This window comes from Gossypium arboreum, chromosome 2, assembly GCF_025698485.1.
Source record: "Gossypium arboreum isolate Shixiya-1 chromosome 2, ASM2569848v2, whole genome shotgun sequence".
Lineage (NCBI taxonomy): Eukaryota > Viridiplantae > Streptophyta > Magnoliopsida > Malvales > Malvaceae > Gossypium > Gossypium arboreum.
The window spans coordinates 93169486-93176606 of NC_069071.1; the positions used below are offsets into that span (position 1 = coordinate 93169486).

The following is a 7121-nucleotide window of genomic DNA, read 5'->3' on the forward strand; positions in this document are numbered from 1 at the left end:
ATTTACGAGCTTTGGGGCAAAAGTGTAAATATGCAAAAGTTTAGGGGCAAAATTGTAATTTTTCCAAAATATGATTTTGGGTCAATTTGAATAATGTGAGTCCTAATTAGACTATATTTTAAATGATAGAGCAAGGAAAACTAAAATTCGGGCTAAAATGGGGAAAATACCAAGTTGTGGACGAAATGGTAAAAATAGCCATTTTCGCATACGAGGTAAGTTCATGTGTAAATAATGTAGCATAATTGTTATTTTTAAGTTGTTGATGTTAAATATATGATATGCTGATTTTTATCATGAAATATATGCTTTGTGGTTATTTTCGAATAAAATGCAAGATATGTGTATTATCTGTTAAATATAAAGTGCTACCGAGTATTGGTTTCGGTATTTTACGGAAGATAGCAAGGATATGTGTTCGAGGAAAATCCCGTTTGAACCTTAGGAATAGATTAGGATACAAGTGACATGTCACTAGGATGGTTGAGCATCCGAACTCGTTGAGTTGAGTCCGAGTTCACTTATGGATGCGAGCGTCTGAACTCGTTGAGTTGAGTCCGAGTTCGTGAGATGTAACTAGGCATCCGAACTCGTTGAGTTGAGTCCGAGTTCACTTATGGATGCGAACGCCCGAGCTCGTTGAGTTGAGTCCGAGTTCACTTATGGGCGGGTTACATGGTAGCTTGGCTACATATGTGGCACTTATGTGCAAGTTATCCATGTACCAATTATATTCCGATGTGTTCAACGGGTAAAGTTCTACTCAAATGGAGGAATACTCAAGATGAAAGGGACGTATTGGTAAGTGTTGTGAAATGGATACTTTGAACAGGTATGTACTTAACCCTCGGGTTGAAAACTCGATATAACAACAATATGGTAAGATGATAAATAAAAGGTGATATGAATGTCTTGGTGATGATTATGCAAATGATGTTTTATGTTTGCTTATATGGTTATGTTACTTGCTATTTGCATGTGAGCTTACTAAGCATTTATGCTTACTCCTCCTTTTCATTCCTTGTAGTGTTGACAAGCCAGCTCGGAAATCGGAAACGGTCGGAGGCACGCCACACTATCCGTATACCATCTTGGCATAATGGCTTGTATATTTTGAGTATGGCATGTATAGCATTATAATCATTTTATATGTATGGTCTTATGATATGGTTATTGAGTGGTATGGAAATAGAAATGCTTGGTAATGATTAGCCATTGGAATGGCTAATCATGATCATATTTGGTATTATGTATGTCAAATTGCTAGCTAATCCATGGAAACCATGAAATAGGTAAAATTTACCATAAAATAGATTCAGACAGCAAGCAGTGACGTGAGTTTAAAAATCACTAAAAATAGTAAAATGGAATTAAATAATGAATAAGTTATGGAATCGAAGTTTGATGAGTCTATTTTCATATGGAATAAGCAAAACAGGTATATGAGCTATATTTTATGAGATGTTTAAATTTTTGTGAAACAGGGCCAGAGAGATTTCTGGATCCCTTGTTCTGAATTTGGAAATTCACCATAAATTTTACAAAGATAATTAGAAGTCATGCTTTATATGTACAGATTCCTTATTGAGTCTAGTTTTATTAGAGATAAACGGCATAGTCATTGAAGCTCTGTACAGGGAGATATCTGATTCGTAATACACTGAGGTCAGAGTAGTTGAACCCTGAAACAGGGGAGACTTTAACTAATAAACTGTACTAAGGCACTGTCTCCTCCCGTGGTGTGAGCACTGCCTAAGGCACGCCCGTGTCCCTAGCCGTGTGGATTAGAAAACCTGTGTTTCAAAGACTCAGTTAGTGATTTAAAAACTAAAATTTTAAAGAAGTTAACGTCATCAGTGCTCGGGTTGCCTCCCAAGAAGCACTTATTTATAGTCTAAGCTTGACTTACCTTTCTGTTGCATGGTCATGGTGGTGCGAAGAGTTCACGCTCCTCATCCCTGCTATCAATTTTATCAAAATAAGGTTTAAGACGAGTACTGTTTACCTTAAAAGTGCCAAATTTGGGATAAATTACCTCGACTGTACTATATGGGAAAATGTTGAGTACCGTAAGAGGGATTGCTCCGTTAGGTTAAGAAGTGGCAATACGAGGGTCTATTGCATCTAATAATACTTTGTCTCCAACCTTAAGTTGATTTGGTGAGATATTGGGCTCGTCATGGCGTGGTTTTGGTTTATCGTGTGTCCTCGATTTATGTGTCTGCCATTCATCTAGTTCCTTGAGTTGTAGCCTTCGTTCTTCATAGATAGGTCCTTTTTCGTTACTCGAACATGACTCAGGTGTGTTCTTTGAATGTGTTTCCTGCCAGGAAAGTTTCAGCACATGATCAGTTTTAATAGTATGATTTATACAACCACCTTCAATTTTCAATATGTTACTCAAATTACGAGCTTGAAGGGTGATTGTTTCGTCTCCCACACAAAGTGTGAGTTCACCTGTGCCAACATATATTATTGTTCTAGTAGTTGCTAAAAAGGGCCTCCCTAAAATTAAAGGAACGTTACTATCCTCCTCTATGTCTAGAACAACGAAATCAACTGGGAATATAAATTTGTCAATTTTAACGAGTACATCTTCAATAATACCCCTAGGAAATCTGATTGTTTTATCGGCTAATTGAATACTCATCCTAGTTTGTTTGGGTTTCCTAAGACCTAGTTGTTTAAACATTTTATAACGCATGACATTGATACTAGCCCCTAAATCATCCAAAGCATTATTAACATCTAAGCTACTAATTAAGCAAGGAATTGTAAAACTCCCTAGATCTTTTAATTTGTTGGCCAGCTTATTCTGTAGTATGGCTGAGCAAACCGTATTTAGTTCCACATGCGACGTCTCATCCAACTTCCGTTTATTTGTTAAAAACTCCTTTAAGAATTTGACTGCGTTTGACATCTGCGAAAAAGCTTCAATAAATGGTAAGTTAATATGTAATTTATTTAAAAGTTTAAGCAATTAATCGAATTGTTCGTCTGAGTGGTCTTTCCTTGTCACATTTGGGTATGGTATACATGGTTTGTACTCTTTACTTACCTATTTTTGGTCATTGTGGTCCACCTCACCTTTACCTTTACTTACCACAGTTTCTTGCCTCGGTTTTGGTTTAGGTGCAACTAACCTTTCGTCATCTTGAATGGTAATTGCATTGAGCTGCTCCCTTGGGTTAGATTCAGTGTTACTCGGCAGGCTACCTTGTGGTCGTTCAGATATTAATTTGGCGAGTTGTCCTATCTGAGTTTCGAGCCCTTGGATTGACGCTTGTTGATTCTTAAGTGCTATCTCGGTATGCTGAAACGAGTTTCAACACCGAGATGAATTTTGTTAGCATCTCCTCAAGGTTCCGCTTTTTCTCTTGTTGGTAGGGTGGTTGTTGAAAGCCTGGAGGTGGTGGTGGTCTCTGATTTCCTTGGCCTCTCTATGAAAGATTTGGGTGGTTCCTCCAACCTGCATTGTAAGTTTTACTATAAGGATTATTTTGAGATCGAGGATTATTACTCATGTAATTTAACTGCTCGTTCTCTATGTCGTGGCCATAGGGTGGGTATTCTGAATTGCTTGATCCACCTCCACTTGCTTCACACTGCACTACTGGGTAAACCTGTGAAGAACCAAGAAAACCATCAATTTTTCGATTCAAAAGTTCTACCTGATTAGAGAGCATGGTGACCGAATCGACGTTAAAAATGCTTGCTGTTTTCGTTGGTTTTGTCCTCATGACTTGCCACTATAATTATCCAGTGACATCTCTTTTATAAATTCATAAGCATCCTCAAGTGTCTTATTATTGATAGTTCCTCCAGCAGCTACGTCAATCATCTGTCTAGTCGAAGGATTCGGGCCATTGTGAAACGTTTGAACCTGTAGCTAGAGTGGTAACCAATGGTGAGGGCACCTTTTCAAAAGGTCATTGTATCTCTCCCATGCATCATAGAGTGTTTCTAAATCCATCTGTACAAAAGAGGAGATATCATTACGTAATTTGGCTATTTTAGCCGGCGAAAAATATTTTAATAAATTTTTTTCGGTCATTTGTTCCCAAGTAGTGATTGATCCTCGTGGTAACGAGTTCAGCCACTGTTTAGCTTTGTTCCTCAATGAAAAAGGGAATAACCGAAGGCGAATGGTATCATCAGAAACGCTATTGATTTTAAAAGTATTGCAAAACTCTAAGAAATTTGCCAAATGAGCCTTTGGGTCCTCGTCTTGCAAACCATCAAACTGAACAAACTGTTGGATCATTTGAAAGGTGTTAGGTTTCAGTTCAAAATTATTTGCAGCAACAACAGGCCTAACTATGCTTGATTTAGCTCCTGTTAAAGAAGGTTTAGCATAATTATACATAGTACACGGAGCAGGATTACGATTTCTTTGGATCGTGCAATCGTAGGAGGTAGCAAATTTTCCCGATTTTCACCATCTCCTCGGTTGTGGTTGAAGTATCATCCTCTTACTCTTCCTCTGTGTATCTTAAGCTTCGCCTTATTTCTCTTCGGTTTTGTGTGAACTGTGCAATCGATCTCACTATCAAACAGTAATGCTCCTGACGGGTTTCTTCTAGTCATACACTCTAAAAACCTGCCAGGAGCGAATAAAAGAAAAATTAGAAAAGAAAATAAAAATTTAAATTGCAAATAAAGTAAAATGGCTAAAGTAATAAAAATCAAGTGTTCCTAATATCTTAGTTCCCCGAAAATGGCGCCAAAAACTTGATTCGTAATATTTGTGACAAGTTTTAAAAATTTATAATTAATCATTCTTGAAACTAACTATTATCACGATGAAGGCAAGTGTACCATCGAATAGTAGTATAGCTTTAACAAGACCGGATTATCGAATCCAAAGGAACCAAGAGTACTAGTAATTACTTTGTTTTTATTATCTAGCCTAAAAATTAAGGGATTTGTTTATCTAAACTAATTAACTAAACTAAGAGTGCACAAAGAGAAAATTAAGGAAAAGCTTTTGGGAAAACTTGATTGATTAAGACAATACCCAAGGAAAAATCCACCTAGACTTCACTTGTTATTTGACTCTGAATCAGACGATTTATTCATTTGACTTGATCTGTAAAAATCCCTAAGTTATATTATTATCTCTCTCGAGACTAATAAGGTCTAACCCTAGGTTGATTAATTGAAATCTCTTTCTAATTAACGCCCTAGTGTTGTATTAACTCGATCTATGGATCCCTTTATTAGGTTTTACCCTAATCTGGCAAAATCTTGTGACCCTATCTTTAGGCGTGCAATCAAATCCTCTTAATTATGACAAATTTACTCTTAGATGAGACTTTTGCTTCTCCGAATAAGCGCATTAACTTGAATCAATATCCTGGAATATTAAGACAAGAACAAGATCCGTCTTAGGTTTCATTCCCCTTAGGTATTTAGGGGGTTTAGTTCATAATTATAAATGAAAACATCTCAGAAGAATAATGAATACAAAACATAAAGAAAACCCAAAACTCCTGAATGGAAATTAAAGGGAGATCTTCAGTCTTGATGAATAATCCGGCTCCTGAGATGGATCAATCGGCTTCCTTCTAGTAATTCCTTTCTTCCTACTCTGTGTGTCTATTCTAAGTGCCTCCTCAGGTGTTTAAATAGGCTTTAGAATGCCTAAGAGCCCTTAAAAGTGGGCCTTTCTGAATAGGACTATACTTGGGCTCGATAGGGACACGCCCATGTGGCACGCACGTGTGCAATTGCTCCAGCCTGTGGTCAAGGCTGTTAAATAGGCACGAGCATGTAGTCTACCCGTGTAAGTTGTGCATCGATCCTGCCAATAGACACGGCTGTATGGCTTACCCGTGTGAGGAAGTCCAAGACGTGTTGATTTCCTATGTGGGTCTATTTTCTCTATTTTCGGCCCGTTTCTCGCTCTTTTTACTCTCCTATACTCACCTAAGTATAAAATATGAAATTAAAGAATTAGGAGCATCGGATTCACTAAATCTAAGGAGAAACCATCCATAAATGTGCTAAGCATGGGATAAAAATATGTATAAATTACGGTTTATCAATCCTGTTGGGATAGTGACTTGTTGATTGATGAGAAATTGGAACGACAAAAATATGCAAGTGTACACAATCGCAACAAGTAATAAAGTGACAAGTAAATGTCAAGTTATCATACCCATAGGGACTGTGAAAAGAATTATTTATGAATGCTATTTAAAACACTTTGGTGAAGAAAAATATTTGTTTGAAATGGGTGATTAAAAACTAAGATTTTAAACTAAGTAAACTAAATAAATAAATCTCAAATGCACAATTTCAAAATACGATTTTAATCAAGATGACATAATTGCGTTAGATCAATTACATTTCTTAACTAAGAATTATTAAACTCATGTTTATATCGTTACGAATAAATTCACGGCAACTCAGCAATTTGCTAACTTATGAACATACTCACCTACCAAAATCCATTCATCTCTTGACTATATCCCTATGTCAATTCAACCGATTAAACAAATCTTTAATAGGCAAATATGTTATTGCACATATCTATTTATTAAATCGAAATGATCTCTTATACATATCCCTATGTCAACTCAAATGATTAATTAAATCTAATAAGCACATAAAAGACTACGTGAGGTAACAAAGCATCCCTACCTTGAAATAGTTTAATCACAATAACCTTGCAAGTTATGCAAGGCAAATGTATAGTTAGATACCGTTGCTAATTTAACCCTCAGCTACCTTAAATGATTAAACATGCACTGATTAAGTACTGTGTCTATTAATTACAATTTCAATCCGTTTAAATATCTAATTCATTAGCTACCTCACAATTGTAATCCAAGAATAACTTAGTCATTATTTTACTTAATCGGGCATCTTACCGAGGCCTAAAACAACATAAACACAAATTTAACAATTTTAGCAAACGAAATGCAATCAACCTAACACGAATTAAATTCAAGCGAAATTGATTAAATTAACCATTCCAACAACATAAATATTCATAGATATGTTCATCATAACAACAACAAAAATTAAAGAGATAGGGAACAAAATCAAATTCGGTGTTTTTCCGTGGCTTGACTAGTTTGCTCCATTCTTCCTTCTCCATCGTCCTCGTAGACCAA

The 7121-nt window shown here is 36.2% G+C and overlaps 1 non-coding gene across 1 annotated transcript; it reads left to right on the forward strand.

The window, feature by feature from the left end:
* Positions 1–3899: 3899 nt before the first annotated feature.
* On the forward strand, positions 3900–4006 carry LOC128289665 (small nucleolar RNA R71). Its single transcript, XR_008279310.1, has one exon. It is a non-coding gene; the product is annotated as a small nucleolar RNA R71 (small nucleolar RNA).
* The last annotated feature ends 3115 nt before the right edge of the window (positions 4007–7121 follow it).